The following is a 21,478-nucleotide window of genomic DNA, read 5'->3' as shown; positions in this document are numbered from 1 at the left end:
TGAGGAATAAGGGCTCTTCTGAAAGAGGAGGTTTTTCCCGCATTTCGCCCAATGTAAACAGGCCAAATAATGGAAAAGTCTCTTCCGAAAAAAGAATCAGAAAAAGGTACACAAATTGCGATTCGCAATTTGCGTACCTTTTTCCAAAAAGCCCCCCCTGCAGTGTAGACATAGCGTATGGGAAAAAAGGGGTGAGGGAAGGTTATTCTAATCTAAATCATATTTATGTTTTCTCCAGCCTGCATGGGTTAGATGTGTTCTCCCCCACTGTTCAAAGAGAAGAGCTAAATAGGCATCTTTAGGAATCTTTTTAGGTTAAATGTGTTTCTTCTGTCCTGCTTGCTAAGAGTTGAAATCACTTGAGACTGATGGGAAGAAAAGTCCCAGCCAAGAGGTAGATGGCAGCAGATGATGTCTGATACCCATCAAGGCATAGTGGACCAGTCAGAACGAGTAAGATGCCTCTTTACCTCCCTCCGAGCTCAGAGTGGGAGGTGAAGTCTGCAGATGGGTCTGCCCTGACCGAGGGCAGCAATGGAGAGAGGGGTTCAGAGAAGGGTTGAGCATATGAAGGGGACAGTCTTGGTGAAGTAATGAAATAGCGGATTGATTCATAGTAACTACATATTCTGATCCAAGAAATATTGTCCAAGAAGTAAAAGTAGGCATTCAGAGAAGAGAACACACAGTTAGAATCAATAAGCTAATGTTCCCTGCATTCAGTAAAAGGGGTTCTCTTTCTTAAATCCCATTTAAATATTGGCTATAACAGGGATCCATTTGGCATATCTAGTTTATTGGACTTCTGCTCATAAAATGTATAAATAGACTCCCATTCATGCTTATGTAATTTGTGTTTTTGGTAACAATTTCATTTGGATTTAAAAAATGATTTTTTTTCATTTCCTCAAGTCTGAATTTACTTTCATTTCCTCAAGTCTTTTTTTAAAACTTGTCATTGTTGAAAAATGTTGGTATTTTTGACCCATTGGCTTGATTGGGGATGGAAGAAAATGTCAAAATAATGCCATTTTCCATGGGATGGAAATTCATTTTTCTAACCAGTTGCTGGGTAAAAAGAGTCACTTTGGTGCTTTGACAGTTTTGTCCAATATGTAATACTGGTGACGAGATGAAAACTATGTACCCCAAATATCAACTACCCAGATGAGAATGTATATAGCTAATGAACCCTTTTAGGGTAGCAGCAGAAATGTATTTCTTCACTTCTAGGCTTCTGTATGAGAAAGCAGGACTAGCTCATCAGCTTCAGAAAAGTTGTCTGGAGCCTGTGATAATCAGAGTTTTGATGCCTCATGAACAGAATGGGAGGGGGAAATCCTGAACCTCAAAAATACATACCCAGTTTTATTGGGTATACAATAGAGCAGTGTTTCTCAAAGTGGTCCACGGACCCACTCTGCCTTTGAAGCTTAGCAATAGCCCTTCAAAGGTGAAAGTGCCGTGTGGAGCCCAGGATCAGCTGGGGACTCCTCCACTGACCCCAGGCTCCATACAGTGCTGACACTTTGAAACTCCACAGGGAGCCTGGAGTCAAGCTCCTTGCAGCATTTCAAAGTGGCACTGCTGTGTGGAGCCCAGGACTCCCCAGCTGATCCCTTCAGTGGTTCAAAGCGGGAGCACTGCACGGTGCCCGGGGTCGGCAGGGTAGTCTCCACCGCTGACTGCAGGTTACATGCGGCACTTTCACCTTTCAAGTGTAGCATCAGCCCTAGGACTGTTGCTACACTTCAAAGGCAGAGGTGCCCTACCAAGTAATTGAATAGTCAATGCAAAACGCATTCACTATTCGATTAGTCAATTGGTCAATATTTAACATCCTTAATACTCACTTTATGTGAAAATACAGATGTTAAAGGTGGGAGAAATTGGCTTTCTAATGCGCCAATCAGATAATGTTGTTGTTCAAGACTAAGGTACCAGTGTCAGATCTGTAGATGAATTTCAAGTTCTGCAGAGTGTCTCTGTAATTGGTTAGTGAAATTCCTTTGTCAACGAATGGCTACTTTTAAATCTGTGATTGAGAGACCAGGCAGGTTAAAAGGTTCCCCTGCAGGTGTCAGCCTGCATTTTCACAAGCATTACGAGGGTTTGTCCACTGAGTCAGGCTCAGTCAATTTAGCTACCGGGACTGGAAGCCAGGCCTTTTCTGAGGTCACCACCTGGCCACAGAGTTCATCAGGTCTTAGCTAAATGAGCAGAGCTCAGTCTGTGCAGACCAGGCAGAAAGGAACATGCTTGATTGCTTCAGCAGAGCCAGTAGGTTGGCTCCTTTCGCTCGTGCAACTAGCAGTAAACTGGTCAGAGCCCAATCTGGGCCTGGCTATGGTGTGACTCCTTTAGAAAGCATGAGTAGCTGCACCCAGAAAGGCCTGTCTTCTTGGGTGCCCATCACTGTGGAATGGCCAGCGCCGGCCTGCTGCAGCCTGTAAAGGCCCCATACAGATGTAGTGCCTATAAATAGATCTGAGCTGTACAGTGGTTTTGTAGAACTGATGTAGAACCCTGTCTTTGACCTCACATTAACCCCGCTCAGAGACCCAGCCACAGGATATGGTGAGAGGAACACTAAAATAGACCGTGAAGAGATTTTGTCCAGCCATCTCCTGCCTCCAGCCACCCTCCCCCTCGTAGCATGTGTAGCTATAGGGCAGTATGGTCACGTACTGTACGGACTTGATGGTACATTCTGTGTTTCTTTCATTTGCTAGAGAAATCTGGTCTCTTTTTTCTTTAAAGTTGCTCCTTAACACACAAACTTTTCCAGGAGGCCTATGGAATGTCCACCCCATCTCAGGAGTTTTTAAACAAGAGTCAGTGGGAAATGTACTTGAATTTACAATATCATGGATCAAGCTGAACTTCACAGTTGCATCACTCTGATCCTGTGAAAACCTTCATTGGGAAACAAAAGACAGGACTATGCAGCGCTTTAAAGACTAACAAGATGGTTTATTAGGTGATTAAATGGGCAAAAATGGTTTACTGGGCAGCTTGAACCCACCCCTCCACCTTACCGTGGGTAGGCCCTTTATCCCTCCTGCCCCAGTGCCTACCGACCCAACGCCGGTGGACCAGGGACTGTATGGGCTACATGGCCAATGTGAGCACGACACACAGAGAGAACACATACGCAGACGACAACTGACAGCAGTTTTATATTCTGGAATGCAACATTAAAACATTAGACAGAAAGCCACTTTAGGAGGGAAAATAGAAAGGTTCCCTTTCAACCTGATGGCGACAACCCATTTACCTTTTTTTTTTTTTTTTTTTGTTACCCAGAATTTTGTGAAAATTGACAAGTTTCTTTGAGGTGTTTCAATTTTGATGAAACTGCATTTTCCAGTGGAAACACATTCCACTGGGAAAATTCCAGCCCTCTCTAGGAAATAGGTAATACACCAATAAATGGATCTCAGGAATATGTAGCATGGCTCATGAGTGTACTAGGACTAATAAAGCTGCCTTCTCATACATTGCAAGAGGCTTTTTGTGTGCAGCTCATATTACCATTTTTAAAAAGCCCTTCACCCCAGACAGTTGCTGCTTCCGTCCATGCGGGATTCTGCTGGAGAACACACAGCACGTTGGCTGCCCAAGTTTATCGTCCACATGATGCCCCCTCTGGGAAAGGTGAGAAGGTTGCTCTGTGGCTGTTTTGTCCTCTGGTCTCAGCTCCTCACTGGTTCCCCTGCACAGACATCACGCTCTGAAGAGCTACACAGCCCTTAGATTGCAACATTTCTGCCACTTCACCTAGCAGCATGGCCTGATATATCTTGATTTTCATCTGGCTTTTGGCATTGTCCCTCATGACATTCATATTGTAAGACTAGGGAAATGTGGTCTAGATGAAATTAGGATAAGGTGAGAGCACAACTGTTTATAGAATTTGCAGATGACACCAAATTGGGATGGGTTGCAAACACATTGTAGAATGGGATAACAATTCAAACAGATCTTGAGAAACTGGAGAATTGGGCTGTTTGAAATTTAATAGACAAATGAAAGTAGTACACTGTGCAACAACAAATCGAGTGGACAGCTACAAAACTGTGAATAGCTGGCGAGGTGGTGGACTGATGAAAAGGGGTATAGTAGGCAAGAAATTGTTTTAGAAAACCCGACCCATGGAGGAAGGTTAATAATATGGGGCATGTTTACTCTTGAGAAAAGAAAACTGAGAGGGGACCTGATCACAACCTTCAGATATGTTCAGGGCTGTTGTGAAAGGATGGGGATCAATTGTTCTCAGTCTCACTGAAGGTAGGATAGTGATAGAAATGTAGCCGTGTTAGTCTGGGGTAGTTGAAGCAAAATGCAGGACAATGTAGCACTTTAAAGACTAACAAGATGGTTTATTAGGTGATGAGCTTTCGTGGGCCAGACCCACTTCCTCAGATCAAATAGTGGAAGAAAGTAGTCACAACCATATATACCAAAGGATACAATTAAAAAAAATGAACAAATATGAAAAGGACAAATCACATTGCAGAACAGAAGGGGGATGCGGGGGGGGGGGGGGGGTGGGAAGGGGGAGGAAGGAAGGTAAGTGTCTGTGAATTGCTGATATTAAAGGTAGGGAGAGTGGGATGTTTGTGAGTTAATGGTATTACAGGTGATAATTGGGGAAACTGTCTTGGTAATGGGTGAGAAAGTTCAAATTCTTGTTAAGTCCTTGTTGGCAAGTGTCGAATTTTAACATGAATGACAGTTCAGAGGATTCCCTTTCAAGTGCAGATGTAAAAGGTCTTTGTAGCAGAATGCAGGTGGCTAAGTCATTTAGAGAGTGTCCTTTCTGGTTAAAGTGGCAAGAAACTGTTTTCTCTTTGTGATCTTGTCTGATATCTGTTTTGTGGGCATTAATCCTTTGGCGAAGTGTCTGAGATGTTTGTCCAATGTACATAGCAGACGGACACTTTCGGCACATGATAGCATAGATTATATTTCTGGATGCGCAGGAATATGTGTTCTTGATCTTATAACTCACTTGGTTAGGTCCAATAATGGTATCAGCAGAATGAATATGTGGACAAAGCTGGCAACAGGGTTTGTTGCAAGGGAAGGTACCAGGGTTGGTATTAGTGTGGTATGTCCTGTGGTGGTTGGTAAGAATCATCTTGAGGTTAGATGGTTGTCTATCGGAGACTATGGGTCTGTCTCCCAGAGCCTCTTTGAGTATGGTATCCTGTTCCAATATAGGCTGTAGTTTATTGATAATGTGTTGGACAGGTTTAAGTTGGGGGTTGTAGGTGATGACAAGTGGTGTTCTATTGTTGGTTTTCTTGGGTCTGTCTTGAAGTAGATGGTTTCTAGGTATTCGTGAAGGTAGGACACGAACTATTGGAGTTAATCTGCAAGAAAAGTGATTTAGGTTAGATGTGAAGAAAAAATGCAAACTGTAAGAATAATTAAACTGTGGATCAGGCTTCCAAGGAAGGTTGTGAAATTCCAGTCACTGGAAGATTTAAAAAACAAGTTGGAAAAACAGCTGTCAGGGATGGTCCAGGTTTATTTGGTTCTGCCTCAGTCCAGGGGGCTGGACTTGATGACCTCTCGAGTTCCCTTCCAGCCTGAGATTTCTATGAATGCAAAGTCCAGGGGGAGTGGATCACTCACAGAGCTCAGAGGTTACAGAGGAAGGCGTGACTCTCACAGGAAGTGTAGAGTAAGGGGTATTCTCTATGGTGGTGGCTTTTAAACTTTCATATGATCCAGCAGTGTCTTTGTCACTTTGTGGTGCCTTCAAAAAAAGAAAATAAAACAAAATCTAAAAGCCAATTTCCCTACCAAATGTTTGGCAACCAAAAGCTTATTTTAAATACAATACTTGAAAACCAATGTGTTTTCAAAGAGAAATCTGAAAAAAATAACAAAGACTAGCTCATTTCATGTCTACATTGTTATTTCTGTTAGATGTTTGTTATAGTAAATATTAAATCTATCTATCTATCTATCTATCTATCTATCTATCTATCTATCTATCTATCTATCTATCTATCTATCTTAGGGTACGTCTAGACTACCGCGTTTTGTCAACAGAAGTTTTGTCGACAGTATCTGTCGACAAAACTTCTGTCGACAAAGAGCGTCCAGACACATTGAGTTCTGTCGACAAAGCAGCTTGCTTTGTCGACAGAACCCTGTAGTCTGGACGCAACCCTACAGGCAATAACACCTTCTGTCGACAGAACTCTGTCGACAGAAGGTGTTATGCCTCGTAAAATGAGGTTTACCAGCGTCGACAAAACTGCTGAGTTCTGTCGACGTTATGTCGACAGAAGTCAGCGGTAGTGTAGACGCTGGTATAGTTTTGTCAACAAAAGTCCACTTTTGTCGACAAAACTCAGTAGTCTAGACACACCCTTAGAGACTTTTCTTTCTGTCTGCACATCTGTTTGTTCAAGAATGCCTCCAAAATGCTAAGAGCTAAGTCCACCAAATTTGGTATTCAGCTTCCTCTTACCCTAATTTGATTGTGCCAGAAAATGGAATGTGCCTGGAATTCGATTGTTTTCATAACATGGAATGGGAGGGGGCTGAGTGGAGGGATGCGATACTCACAGTCTCCACTAGGGGCAGTGCGACAGCGATAATGCACAGTGACCACTGGGTCCAACTGCACCATCAAGGAAGTGGCCAGCTGGGGACAGGGCCACTTCCTTCCCATGCTGACCGATCTGCGTATAGACTGCCGCACTGTGCTAGATTAGCTGATTTTCGGCACAGCACGGAGGCCATTTATATTTTAATGAAGCGGGGATTATTTAAATCCCTGCTTCATTGACTATGTCACGTAAATTAGTTTACATGGCTCCGTCGATGGAGCCATGTAGTCTAGACGTACCCTATGTGCTACCACAATAGAAATGTTACTGCACCTCAATACAGAGAATCTGGGTGAAAGGCCCTGACTATTTCAATTAGTTGGGTTTCTCCTGTTAGTTTCCCCGGATTTTACTTACCCATCAGTGAGTGTAAGGCTCAGATCAGATCAATCAATGGACAGCTAGTCAGAGAACAGAGACTGGGGCTGACCTGTGTGAAGCGCTAGGAAGTTCCCTACCACTGGAAAGGTCTCCTTGGATATTTCACATCTACACAAGGCCTTCAGTGAGACACACTTTAGCTGCATTTCATATCTGGCAATGTGCCAGGGCTCCATTGTGGGTTTTATAGACAATGTGTAAGTCTTAAAATAGGGCATAAGAGATAATATGAAATTCCTGGAAATATTTCATCTTTGACCTCTGCAATGTTAGCCAGAAGAAGGCACTTTCCCACCCGCTAAGAAGGGACTTTGTAAAATCCATTGTTTCTGTTACCTCATGCCACTAGCTATAAGCCAAAAATTATGAAGGCCAGTGTGGACCCAGACTTTCAGTAGAAACCTCCTGGCATTGGCCATTTCTGGAAAACTGGCTACTGGGGTAGGTGAAACTTTGGTCTGACCCACAATGTCCATTCTTATTTTCTTAATGTAAATCCCAGCTTTGGGGATTCTTGTAACCTTTATGCACCCCTGAATCCTCTGCTATTTGGCCTCCAGAGGTTCATGCATCACATACCCCAAAGTAATGCAATTGCTTCATGCAAAACTGCTTTCCAGAGAGCTAAATGCTCTCATCAGGTTCTCTTGCAGCCACACGGCTGCAATATCAGGCTGATGAAAACAAATGTGGTTTCACCAAGGCATGGTTGATGACAAATAGCTTTTGTTTGATATTTAAATTCCATATTTTCATATTACCCTATTTTGTAACTTCCCCACAAGCCAACAAGGCACAAGACAGGGACACAAACACTGCCAATTCCAAGGTGACCCTAACACTGTGGTCAGTGTTGCTGATTTAGCAGCAACTCACAAGATCATTTCTGTGTTTCTTAGAGCCCCAGCTCTTGGGGGATTCGGATTAGGTGAGCGTTTTGTTTCAAAAGTTACGTTTCTAGCCCTCTTGATTGTGGCAAAATCTTGGAAAAGGCTCAAACACCAGAAGGCAAATCAAAGGATGGAAAAAACATATTTAAAAAAAACCCTCATGAATTCTTAAGGCAAAATTGGGATCTGGGGAGAAGGCCACTTTGGGTTGGCAGTGGAATCTCTGCATAGAGAGGACAGGACTTGAGATCTGAGCTGTCGATATATAGAGTCAGGGCATGAGAATACAGAGTTTGGGCATCTTCCCCAATTTTATTCATAGGAAACATTTTTTTCTAAAAGGCAGGCAGGCAGCACTTGCCCTAAGAACATCCCATCTCTCCAAGAGAGCTTCAGGGTGCTGTGTACTGTCCAGCTGTGGCACCAAAATGGTTCCCCACGTTCTGGCCTTAAGGCAGCCTGTGATTTGGGGAGGTTGTGTGATGTGACTGCGCACCGACGAGCCCTGCATTTCAGCAAGTGAAGCATCAGTGACATCTTGTCCCATTGCAGAGTGTGGCCATGTACGTCGGTGTCTGTTCTCTCTAGCGCTGTGGATGCTTTACTTTCAAACATGGAGATGTTACTTTTCTGCTGAGCCAACCTAAAACCAAAAAAAGCCCTTTTGACAACACGGCTGTTAGGGGTGTGAATGGGCGCAGAACTGCTCTGGCCCTGCTGAGCCCACCGCACCATGGACTGGGAGACGGCAGCCAAGAGCCAGCAGCCATGTGGGGCCAGCAGCTGGCAGCCTCACAGAGCAGGGAGCAGCAGCTTACAGCCCAATGGGACCAGCAACCAGAGAGGGCAGCCAGGAGCCCTGTGGACAAGGGGACTATTCCAGCCAGGCTGGAGTAGCTCCCCGCCCACAGGACCCCACTTAATGGGTTAACCAGTTAAACATAAAATGTAATGTTAATTGATTACACAGGATTGTACATGCCTAACTGCTGTAGAAACAGCCCGAGCAGTTCTACTGCATGTCTAGGCCAGGAAACACCAATATCCCCACTTCCTACATAATCTCTCTCCATCTGATCCTTTTCTGCCCCTGATTAGGTCACTTTGGGGTTTGCCTTGACACCCGCCGGCTAGGCAAAAGAGCCCTTCTCCCTCTCTCCACGCCAGTCACCCCTGATGAGGTGGTGATGCCCAGTTCTCCCTGGGATGGGGCATTATTATGTAAAATAAGGACTCTTCTGTGCTGCAGGCAATTTTGTTTTTTTCTGTCCTGTTTCATATTTTAATCAATGATGTGGTTAAGGCCAATATTTATAACAGTTCTGGGCCATTTTTAGTATCCTATTGTTATCAGGGAGAGTGGGTAAAGCCCAGCAAGTGTGTCTTTGATCTATGGACAATCCCAGCACCTTGTTGAATTTGGTGGCCGTGAGAAGCACCTTCCATTCAAGCTAAATAAGGGAACCATGAAATGCCCTTTTATTCAATTCCAGCTGAAGCAATGGGAAACTACCAACCAGGAACTAGACCGCAGGCATGTCTGGGAATGGCAGGGCCAGGCTATCCAAAGGGGTTCCTCAGGGTCTGGACAGAAACACAGGAGTGGGGAGGGATGTGTGACAAAAGTAGCAGATACACCTCAGACACCACTAGAAAGACAGAGTGAGAGGAGCACTTGGAGCAGGACTCTGAGCAAAAGCTTTTGGGAAGAGATTTGGAGCCAGAAACACATGAAGCTCTATGGTTCTATGACTAAGTATTTTGTTGTTGTTGTGTGGCTCTTGTTGTGTCCAAGGAAACACGACTGTTTCGACTTTGTAAGCGAATCCACCAAGATCCCTCACACTCTTTCATCACTCTCAGCTTCTCATCCCTGTTGGAAGTGAGCCTCCTCCAACCTGACTGAATTTGCACTGATGTGACATTCCCGTCTCTGTATCCCTGCCTTTCTTTCTCTTCAAGCATCTGAGGAAGTGAGCTGTACCTCACAAACGCTTCTGTCCTAATAATTTGGTAGTTTTTAAAATGCCACTGGACCCCTTGTTGTTTTGACCTGAAGCCTGGAAACCCTGAATAAATCCACGTTCCAAGTCCACAGGTCCCTGCCGATCTGGAACAGGGAAACCAATCTTTCTTTTTTCTCTCATGACTTTGTCCTTAATAAAAGCTGCGACTCACCGTGGCTCTTCCCGGCCAAACCACTAAGGCATCTGAGGAGAGAATAACAGGTACACATCATCACGTGGCTGTAAATGCCCTTAAAGGAAGGCACCTCCTGAAAAACCCTACAGCTCCTGCCTCCCCTAGCCAGGGCAAGGCTCCCTGCTGCTGATCAGGGACACTCGAGGATACTTTACAGAAGGATTTAATTCAACTTTTGAAGATTCCCAATGGAAACTGCCTGTCTGAGTTTTCAACAGAGCTATTTTGTCACGGGCAGAGTCGACTTTTGGCAGAAAAGGTCAATGTTTTATTCAAAAAATGAGCAGCCTAAAAATGAAATATTTTGGACAGGCCCCAAAAATATTCTGACCAATAATACCAACATGGTGTCTCATGAGACTTGTAGTTTAATGGCCTTGTGTTGATAGTCTGTCTGGACTTCAATAGGCTGTCTGGACTTCAATTCCCAGGATGCACTGCAACCCAGAACAGCTTATACTGGCTACTGAGACCGAGTGGGATGCGTCCTGGGAGAGCCAGAGAGCCCAGCTCAAAGAGAAGACCAGGAGCAGGAGGTAGCTGAATGACAGCTCCCATTGTAGCTGAATGACAGCCCTTTTGCACCCAATTCAAATCTAAATATTTTATTTTACTGTTGAAATATTTCAATTTTTGATATTCCATGGAAAAGTTGAAATTTCCCACAGGAATTTTTGAGAAAAATTAATATAGATAGATAGATAGATAGATAGATTATATATAACGGTTTATCCTTTCAGGTAGGAAGAAGAGATCCTCCGGAAAAGGGCTTTATTCCGGAGGATCGGGCCAGTCTAGACGCTTTTGTCCGGCTTTTCCCCAAGCCGGAAAAAAAGTGGCGGAAATGTTTATTTAAATCCCGCGGAGGCCCTAGGGAAAATGGCACCCCGGCCCTGTGGACATGGTGCCCTCTCTGTTTCCCTTGCCCCGTAGGCACTAAGCTCCACTCCTGCCGCCCAACTACTACAAGGCCCGACGGATTTCTCTGTGGCCCCCGACCCAAAAAAGGATCCCCCCAGCCCTGTGTTAGGGGATACGAGGGAGTCTGGCTGGGACGTAAGTGCAAATAACTCTGCTCTTAGCAGCTCTGAACCGATGGGCTCTGCCCTGTGCCCCAACCAAGAACCCTAACATAAGAACGGCAGTACTGGGTAGCCTGTCTGCTGACAGTGGCCAGCACCAGGTGCCCCAAAGAGGGTTGACCAAAGACAATGATCAAGCGATTTGTCTCCTGCCATCCTTCTCCAGCCTTCCACAAACAGAGGCCAGGGATACTATTTCTATCTCCTGGCTAATGGCCTTTTATGGACCTAACCTCCGTGAAATTATCTAGCTTCTCTTTAAATCCTGTTATAGTTCTAGCCTTCACAGTCTCCTCTGGCAAGGAGTTCCACAGGTTGACAACACGCTGTGTGAAGAAGAACTTTCTTTTATTAGTTTTAAACATGCTACCCATTAACTTCATTTGGTGTCCTCTAGTTCTTCTATTATGGGAACTAATAAATCACTTTTCTTTATTCACCCACTCCACACCACTCATGTTTTTACAGACCTCTATCATATCCCCCCTCAATCTCCTCTTTTCTAAACTGAAAAGTCCCATCGCTTTAACCTCTCTTCATATGGGACCCGTTTCAAACCCCTAATCATGTTAGTTGCCCTTTTCTGAACCCTTTCCAAGGCCAAAATATCTGTTTTGAGGTGAGGAGACCACATCTGTACACAGTATTCAAGATGTTGGTGTCCCATAGTTTTATACAGGGGCACCCTGAGTTACCAAACCACATGGCAGTGCCCATTAAAAACCCACCAGGACTTACCCAGCGTTTATATGCAGAGGTCCCGCACCAGCAGCGGTCTGCACTGGACAGGAAACCATCCGCCCAGCACGCGCGGGAAATCACAGGAACCCAGCCTGGACGGTCCGATGCCCCAGCCCTGACAGAAGAAAATCAAGGTGTGCTTGAAGTGCCACGCCCACCATCCCTTGGTCCCCTGGGGCATTCGGCACATCCTGCTGGGTGAAAGGGCCGGTCACAGCTCCAGGGTCTGTCACACTTCAGGGCCTTTGGCAGCTCCTATTCACCGGGGTCAGGCAGATAATCGCCCCGAGCTTTCCCAGCACTTTTCAGCATCAGCTCTCAAAGGGGGGCAGCGTGACCCCCATGGGAGCAGGGGAATGTCAAAGAAGGAATGGGGCGGGGCAGAGGAGGCAGCCAATGGCTTCTCCTAATGCAGTGGTCCCCAACCATTTGAGGTTGCCGGGCGCCAAGGAGTGTGGCTGTTTGCCCGCAGGGCGCCCTGGAGCGGAGCCCCCCATTGCGCACCCGGGGGCGGGGACCCCCCATAGCCACATTCCCAGGGCCGCCCCCCCCCCACAAGTACCGCATGCCCAGGGCCGGGCCTCCCACCAAGCGCCGCGCGCCCGGGACCGGCGCTCTCCCCCCAAGCACCGCGTGCCCGGGGCCGGCGCACCCTGCAAGCGCCACGCGCCCGGGACCGGCACTAGCGCTGGCACTCTCCCCCCGCCAAGCACCGCGCGCCCGGGGCCGGCGCTCTCCAAGCGCTGTGCGCCCAAGGCTGGCGCACCCTGCAAGTGCCGCACGCCCGGAGCCTGCGCTCCCCCCATGCACGACGTGGCCATAGCGCGGGCAGCCAATCTGCGGCGCCCCCGGGGCCGGCGCTCACCGTGCACCATGCGCCCGGGGCCAGCTCCGGCACCGCACATGCGCCACGTGCCTGGGGCCAGGCCAGCCCTGAGCACTTGGCGGGCGCATACAAATGCGGGCACCGTGTTGGGGACCACTGTCCTAATGTTAGCAGTGGGGACACCAAGTTCGGAAGTGAACGGTTAACCAGTAAGCCGGTTATGGTTAACCAGAGGGGGCTGGAGCAGCCCTCCACCAGCCATAGGCAGAGGGCACTCTGGCACGCCACGGGTAGGGTTGCTCAGCAGTCACAGCAGTGTGCCACGGGGGTAGGTGTGTGGGCTGCTCCAAGCCCATCTTTAACACGTCCTACGTGTCCCATTTAATCGGTTAACTGGTTCAACATATTGTTTAACTGGTTAGCTAATTAAATGAGATTTTACATCCCTGGCACCAAGGTGGTTAAAAGTAGGGTTGAACTGGGACTAGAAATTCCAGGATTTTGACTTTTTTTCCTGATCACACACAGTTCTGCAAATAAATTCACGTTTTGTTTAGATTTTGACTTTTTTTAAATGTAGTACAGTGGATTACGGAAGATAAACTTTAAAGAGACCAAACAAAGAGTCATTTCAGGAATGGAAAACTACATTTTAATGTTCTGAAATGGTGGAGTTTTCCCCTTCCAAACAAAAGGTCACTAAAATCAGCATTTTCCAATGGAAAAACATCCCCTCTGAAAACTTCCTTCCAGCTGTAGTTAAAACGAAGTGTATAATCAACCTCTGGAACTCACTGCAAAAGGATATTAATGATGGTGAAGGAAAGGGGAGGGAATCATAGAATCATAGAGCTGGAAGAGACCTCAGAAGGTCATCAAATCCAGCCCCCTGCTCTAGGCAGGACCAATCCCAACTAAATCAACCCGGCCAGGGCTTTGTCAAGCTGAGACTTAAACACCCGCTGTGTACAGCCTGTCTGATCCCTTCTGGGGAAGCATGGGTGGGAAGAAAGAATTAGACAGGGTTAGACAAACCCGTAGGTCTTGGTTGACTTCGTCCTGCTTCAGGGCAGGGCGCTAAACTTGGGGACTACTCTAGTCAGACCAACATTTCAATCAATCTTGTCAAGAAACAGGCAAAAAAAACCCCCAACCCAAACCAGGGAGAAACACGTTCCTTGGTTTGTAAACACAGACACAGAGAACAGCTCCTTCCGTTAGGGGGGGTGGGAATAAAGAAAATAATCCCTCGCCCCCTCCCCTTCCTATTTGGTCCTAAAGGATGAAGATTTGTGCAGGCTGCGGGGGCAGGACTGATACTCAGGGAACGGGGAGCATGGGGGAGAAGGGGGCAGCTTGCTTACAATCCAGGGGCAACCCCGTGTCTCGGGGCTGGCCCAGCAGAGGCGGGATTTCTGCAGCGCAGGGGGACACGAGGTGAAACAAGCAGCGACTCGGCCGATTGGGGCTTGTTATTGTAGGGTCGCATTGAAGCAGACACTGGCACCAGCGTCGCCTCCAAGAGCGAGGGGAGTGCGCGGCCTGGTAACCCCGGACGGACCCGGACCTGGACCCCCCTGCGCTGCGGGGCCAGGAGTCACCGCCCCCCGCCCCTCACCTCCGCCTCCTGCCTGCTCGCAGCTCCCGGGCCCGCGGCAGCAGCTGTGCCAGCCGGCTCCGAATGTTGAAACACCAGCAACATTAGCCCTCGCTTCCCATTGGCTGCAGGGCCCCAGGGGCAGGCGCAGGAAAGGGGAAGCTCCGCCCTTCGAGGGCCACGTGGGCCGGCAGTGGAAGTTGCAAGTCAGCTGGAGGAGAGAGGGGCCCGGCCCGGCCTGCGCACGTGGCTTTCACCGCAGCGCTCACCTGCCCTCACGCCTCACGCTCCTGCTTTTCCCTCCCTGCGTTGTTCGACCCAACCCTCACCCAGGCATCCACCCAGTTCACCCCGATTCTCACCCCTTTTTAAACTTGTTCCTAAGAAACCCCGATCGGTTCCTGGGAAATTCCCAACAACTCTTATCAGTGGTGCCCGTTACATACCAGCTGGGTTTTCCCTTTGATACTTACATACCCCCTGCCTCCTTTTTTCGCCCCTCCCATTTTTTCCTCCCCTGTTCATTTTGGTTCTGGACATACAACACTCCAGTCGTCTGAAGAAGTGGGCTATGCCCAGGAAAGCTCATGATCCCATCGACACGGTTTGTTAATCTTTAAGGTGACTATATGTTGTGTTTTAAGTTTTTCCTGTTACAGACTCACTCAGCTACCCCTCTGAAACTCGTGGGCTCTGTCTACACTGCAGGCTTCTTGCACAAGAACTGTTTTGCAGAAGAGTTCTTGTGCAAAAGGTCTTCCATACGAGCGCGTCCACACTGCCATGTGCTTTTGCAGAAGAGATGTGCTTTTGCACAAGAGCATCCATGGCAGTGTCGACACTCTCTTGCACAAGAAAGCTCTGATGGCCATTTTAGCCGTAGGGGTTTTTTGCGCAAGAAATTCATGTTGCCTGTCTACACTGCCGCCTTCTGGAAGAGCTCTTGTGCAAGAGGGCTTATTCCTCGTGGGGAGAGGAATAACTCTTCCGGAAGAAGCCCTGTTTGCTGATGCTGTACTGTAATACTTGTGCAAAAACACGCACGCAGTGTAGACACTCTGCAAGTTTTTGCGCAAGAACAGCTGTTCTTGTGCAAAAAGCCTGCAGTGTAGACATAGCCTTAGAGGGGCAACCCCAACAGTCATTACTAACAAGGAGTCCTGTGGCACCTTGAAGATTTATTTGGGCATCAGCTGTTGCGGAGGAAAAGCAGGTCCAAGTGTTTTTTACCCCTGGAAGCGGATGCCCAAATACACGTGTTAGTCTTTAAGGTGCCCCAGGGTGCCTCTGTTTAAACAAGTGGAAGAGAAGGGCCTGTGTGCACCTCATAGGATGCCAGGCTAGACTGAAGATCACAATGGCCCTCTCTGGCCTGGAAGTTAATGAATGGTTGCATCTGGCCAGGCTGCCTCTCTTTATGCTTGCATTAACTAACTGGGTTATTTGCAGGTGTTGTACTCAGTCCAGCTGTGTCGGAGCGCCTGCTGCTGGAGGAGAACGCAAAAGTTCTGTTACCTGGTTTGTAAGTCTGGAGCCTTCTCTACTGCATGAGGTACAAGCCACCTGGCTCTTCGCTAAAGTTGCAGAGCCAAGTCACTATCGCTGGATGTGGTCTCCGTGCCCAGAGTCCCCAGAGACCACAAACCAGATAAGATTCGAAATCGCCCAAGCAGATTTTTTGCGTAACAACATGCAATAATAGTTGCCAGCGAACAGACTCAGCGCTGCGCCACTACACTTTATGGAAGCCGTGGCAATGTCCTAACACCCACTGAGCACCATCCAGTGCCCCCACACAGTCAGCTGGTGAACACCATTTGAGGTGAACTTTTATACATTCCTGATGTATCAGGTTGCTACCCCCTGTTACCTGGTTACCGTCCCTTACCTTGCAGAAGGGGGCTTACTTCCTAGTCTTCATACTGTCAACTTACTATCTGTTATGCTGTCAACTTTGACCTGGTCCTGAACATAGGTCGGTATGTACTTTATTTGTGGGAGGTAAATGGTACCAAGATGTTCCTTAGGACAATCCACAGAACTACAGACCGGTCAGCCTCACCTCACTCCCCGGAAAAATCAGGGAGGGGATCCTCAAGGAATCCATTTTGAAGCACTTAGAATAAGGAAAGGGATCAGGAGCAGTCAGCATGGATTCACCAAGGGCAAGTTATGCTTGACCAACCTGATTGCTTTCTATGACGAGGTAACTGGCTCTGTGGACATGGGGAATTCAGTGGATGTGATATACCTGGACTTATTCTTGCCAGCAAGTTAAGGAAGTATGGATTGGATTAATGGACTGTAAGATGGATAGAAATTGGGCTAGACTGTTGGGCTCAATGGGTAGTGATCAACAGCTCGATGTCGGACTGGCGGTCAGTTTCAAGCAGAGTACCTCAAAGACCGGTTCTACGGTCGGTTTTGTTCAACATCTTTATTAATGACTGGATGAGGGGATGGATTGCACCCTCAGCAAGTTTGCCTATGTCACTAAGCTAGGGGGAAAGGTAGATACATTGGACGGTAGGGTATATGGTGCAGAGTGTCCAAGACATATTGGAGGATTGGGCCAAAAGAAATCTGATGAGGTTCAACAAGGACAAGTGCAGAGTCCTGCACTTGAATGAAAGAATCCCAAGAATTGTTATAGGCTGGGACCGACTGGCTAAGTAGCAGTTCTGCAGAAAAGGACCTGGGGGTTACAGTGGATGAGAAGCCGGATATGAGTCAACAGGGTGGCCTTGTAGCCAAGAAGGCTAATGGCATATTAGGGTGCATTAGGAGGAGCATTGCCAGCAGATCTAGGGAAGTGATTATTCCCCTTTATTCGGCTCTGGTGAGGCCACATCTGGAGTATTGCGTCCAGTTCTGGGCCTCCAACTACAGGAAGGATGGGGACGCATTGGAGGGGGTCCAGGGGAGCTTGACCAAAATGATTCGGGGTATGGAGCACATGACCTATGAGGAGAAACTGGGGGATTTGGGTTTGTTTAGCCTGCAGAAGCAAAGAGTGAGGGGGGATTTGATAGCAGCCTTCAACTTCCTGAAGGGAGGTTCCAAAGAGGATGGAGAGAGGCTGTTCTCAGTAGTGAGGGATGGCAGAACACGGAACAGTGGTCTCAGGTTACAGCGGGGGAGGTCTAGGTTGGATATTAAGAAAAACTATTTCCCTAGGAGGGTGGGGAAGCGCTGGGCTGGGTTCCCTAGGGAGGTGGTGGAGTCTCCATCCCTAGAGGTGTTTAAGTCTCCGTTTGACAAAGCCCTGGCTGGGATGAGTTAATTGGGGTTGGTCCTGCCTTGGGCAGGGGGCTGGACTTGATGACTCCTGAGGTATTTTCCAACTCTAGGATTCTATGATTCATCCGTGCGATGTCACTGGAGACGCAGGGAGGTACACTGTGGGCGAAAACCCCGATCTTGCTTCTGGTTTTGTACAGGCGGCCGTGAAAGTAACTTTACAGTTTCTCACTGGTACTGTCCTGTTGCAGCCCAGGTCTTTGCAGTTCTTGCTGGAGCTGCGCACCAGGGCACTTTCACCTCTGTGTTCAGGATTCAGAGTTATCTCTTTTCCCAAAGATCTTCCCTGGAGCTGTTCAGAGAGAGCTTGCTCCCTCTCGCCACAGTCTCTCTTAAGGCAACCATGTTCTTCAGAGCCTCTGGCCTGACGTGGAACGGGACGGGGGACACCACAGAAGAGGCCAAATTCGCCGGGGGAAACACTCCAAGGAAATGGATGCTAAAGAGGGTCCATTCGCCAAGACTCATGTGCAGGGCCTCTTTGATTTCAGTGTTGTCACTGTAGACCAGCGCGCGCCCGTTGAGATTATGGTCCCTGAGCCTCTGTTTGTACAGCGGGACGTTTTCCTCCTTCAAGCCGATTGTGTCCATCTGGAAGAGAAGTGGGAGCACCCGTTAGTGCCGTGCATCTACTGAACAGGTCGCCAAACACGTTTTTAGGAAGGGTCCGCTATAGCTCCCGAGAGGAACCTGTCTGGGCTTGCTCAGATTCTAGCAAACAAGGCGGGCCGGCCGGCTGTGGGGCCAGGTAGGGTACCCTGCACACCCCACTGCCATGTGCTTGGATTCTGCTAGGGGCACCGCTGAGCAAGTTGGCACGGCAGGGGAAATAGCATGCTCTCTGCAGGCAAAAGCTAGCAATGCAGGGACCACTGGAGGGGTGTGTTGAAATGAAGAGGGAAGGTTTCCTGACCCTGCTTGTAGGCTGGAGGGAAGCATGCAGTCAGCCTGACGGGGGTGGAGTTGGGCCTCTCGACCTAAGGCTATATCTACACTGCGGGCCTTTGCAGGCAGAGAGTATGCTAATGAAGCACTCATTAGAAACTTCTTGGCACTCATTAGCATGCTCTCTGCAGGCAAAAGCTAGCAGTGTAGACATAGCCTCAGGGTTCTTGTGTGTTATTCTGGATAAGGGGTATTACGCTGCAGGCCTCCAGCAAGAGTATTTATGTTTTTGCCTCTCTTCTCTCTGGAGTGCATAACAGACAGCTACGGGTCTCCCAGTCTTAAAACCGACCAGTCACTTCAGAGCGTAAAGGATGAACCCGGGGAGAGCCAGCCAATGGCTTTGGGGTTGGAGGAAAGAGCTGCAAGGAACCGAGTTGTTCCAAGCAGAAATTTTTTGTGCAAACCAAGAGTCAGGAGCAGCAGAAAGTGGGGGAACTAGCAGAGCCCGGACTGTGGCCTTGCCCCCTACATCACCCTTTCCCCCTCATCCTCACTCTGCCCATTCCCCCTCATGTGCCCCCCCTACTCCTGAGGCCTCAAACCCACACTGTGCCTTCCCCGAAAGCCCCCATCCCACACCGCCTGTTCCCCTCAACATCCTACCCCCACTAGTTCTCGCTCCTCTCCCTCCAGTTATGCACCAGTTATGTGGGACAGTTTTCTCTCAGCTCTGGGGCCCGTAGTCAGGGCTGTCCCTAGGCCCATGGGAAATATGTAGCTGCATAGGGCACCGGAAAATTTGGGCACCAAATTTTTGAGTTCCCCAATGCAGCAGCCATGTGTTCTTGTATGTCTGAGGATATGCCTCTGCCGGTTCGTCTCTGGGGACGCTCTGTTCTGTCTGCTGCAAGGCTTTTCCCTTCGCTCTCCCCCACGTGCTCCTCTCAGCTGGCAGTGTAATCCACACACCTAGTGTGTGTGGTTCACTGTCCCTTCGTGTGGCAATTGGACCTCTTACAGCCAGAGATAAGAACAAGGGAGCTCTACATCCTAAGCTGGGAGCCAGCTGCCTTCATGGCTCCAGCTGTCGAGGCCTCTAGGGGTGTGTCTAAACTACATGGCTCCATCGATGGAGCCATGTAGATGAGGCTGATCGGCAGAGGGAAATGAAGCCGCGATTTAAATAATCGCGGCTTCATTTAAATTTAAATGGCTGCCGCGCTCTGCCGACCAGCTGATGATCAGCTGTTTGTCGGCAGATCGGGGCAGTGTGGACGCTCCCGTCGACATGAAAGCCCTTTGTCGACCTCCCCCTGATGCCTCGTGGGATGAGGTTTACCGGGGAGGTCGACAAAGGGCTTTCACGTCGACGGGGAAGCGTCCAGACTGCCCCGATCTGCCGACAAACAGCTGATCATCAGCTGGTCGGCAGAGCGCGGCAGCCATTTAAATTTAAATGAAGCCACGATTATTTAAATCGCAGCTTCATTTCCCTCTGCCAATCAGCCTCATCTACATGGCTCCGTCGACGGAGCCATGTAGTTTAGACACACTCCTAGAGGGCCTAGGTTCAAATCTGCTACGGGTTTCAAATCAGCAGCAGCAGCAAGCTAGCAAGCAGAGAGGATCTGCAACTCAGCTCTAGTTCCTGAGCCCTGCTTGGGGTAGGGAGGTAGTAGGAACGACCAGACCTCCAGCAGAAGCTGCATGAGGGGAAAACGCCCAGGCAATCCTGCAGAAGGGCCCTCAATTATTCAGGGCCCCACGATTTGCAAAGATGGCTCTGCCTGTAGCCATCATCTGTGGGCAGCTGCTGTCACATGAATGACATGCTTCTTGCGATGAAGAGGCATGGACATTCTATCGACAGCTGGCCCTGCTCGAAGGAAGGAAACCCAAGGGTGACCCACCTCTCGGCAGACATCCTCCACCGTCATACCCAGCAGAGTGCAGGGGCTGAGCTTGTCGAATTTCTTTGTCCGTTTCAGTCTGTGGCTGCCACGTTGCAGCTCCATCTGTCTTTTCAGGGATGGGTCCAAATTGACCGTGAAGGGGAGGTAGAAGAGGGCCTCCTCCACCCGAAACCTGCCGCACAGGAAAGTGTGGAACAGCTCGGGATCCTGGTCCAGTTCCAGCAGCTTTTCCATCTGGCCTTTCAGCATGTCCAGCTCTTCCATGTACTTCTCGTAGACCTCCCACAGAGACATGTCGGGGCGGAGCGGGCTTCCATGGCAGCTGCCCATTCGGCTCCTCTGCTCCTCATCCTCGATGCACTGCAAGAGCCAGCTCAGACGGCACGGCCACTGGTTGGCAAGGAGCACCCATTCCACCACCTTCTTCGGACACACTTCATCCTTGGGGATGTTACTCGCCAGCAGCCTGATGGTGATGGTGACGGTGTTCACGATGCTCCACATCTGCACCACGTTGTCTGTCATGAATTCCTTCAAGGCGTCATCCAGGAGGTAGTCGAAAGCATCTTGAATGAGGTCTTTGGCTCGGATACCTTTCCCGCAGCTGCCGGTTCCCAGCGCTGGGGTTCCAACCATGAGAGGTATCTGGCTGTCCTCTGCAACTGGATTCTGGGCATCGTGGTTGGCCGAATGGTAGCGAGAGATGTTGAGGAAGTCAGAGCTGGCTTCCATCTTGCCATCCTGCCGGAAGCCGACCTCTGCCTCTAGCTGCTCCTTGCGCGCGATGATATTCCTGATCAGCCTCCGCTTGGTGTCACAGTCCATCCGAGGGACAGAGAAGGGCAGGGTGACGATGCGGTTTAAGAACTCGTAGCCGTTGTTGGCCATACCTCTCATATACTTGGAGCTTTCCACGCAGTCGACAATGATGCTGGAGTCAACAGCCAGGATGGAGATGAAAGGGGCGTCATCGTCTGAGAGGAGAATGTTCATGGCATCAAGGACGCCCACCACCTTGTCAGGGCT

Source organism: Pelodiscus sinensis, unplaced genomic scaffold (genome assembly GCF_049634645.1).
Source record: "Pelodiscus sinensis isolate JC-2024 unplaced genomic scaffold, ASM4963464v1 ctg36, whole genome shotgun sequence".
Classification (NCBI taxonomy): Eukaryota; Metazoa; Chordata; order Testudines; family Trionychidae; genus Pelodiscus; species Pelodiscus sinensis.
This window is presented reverse-complemented; position numbering follows the sequence as displayed.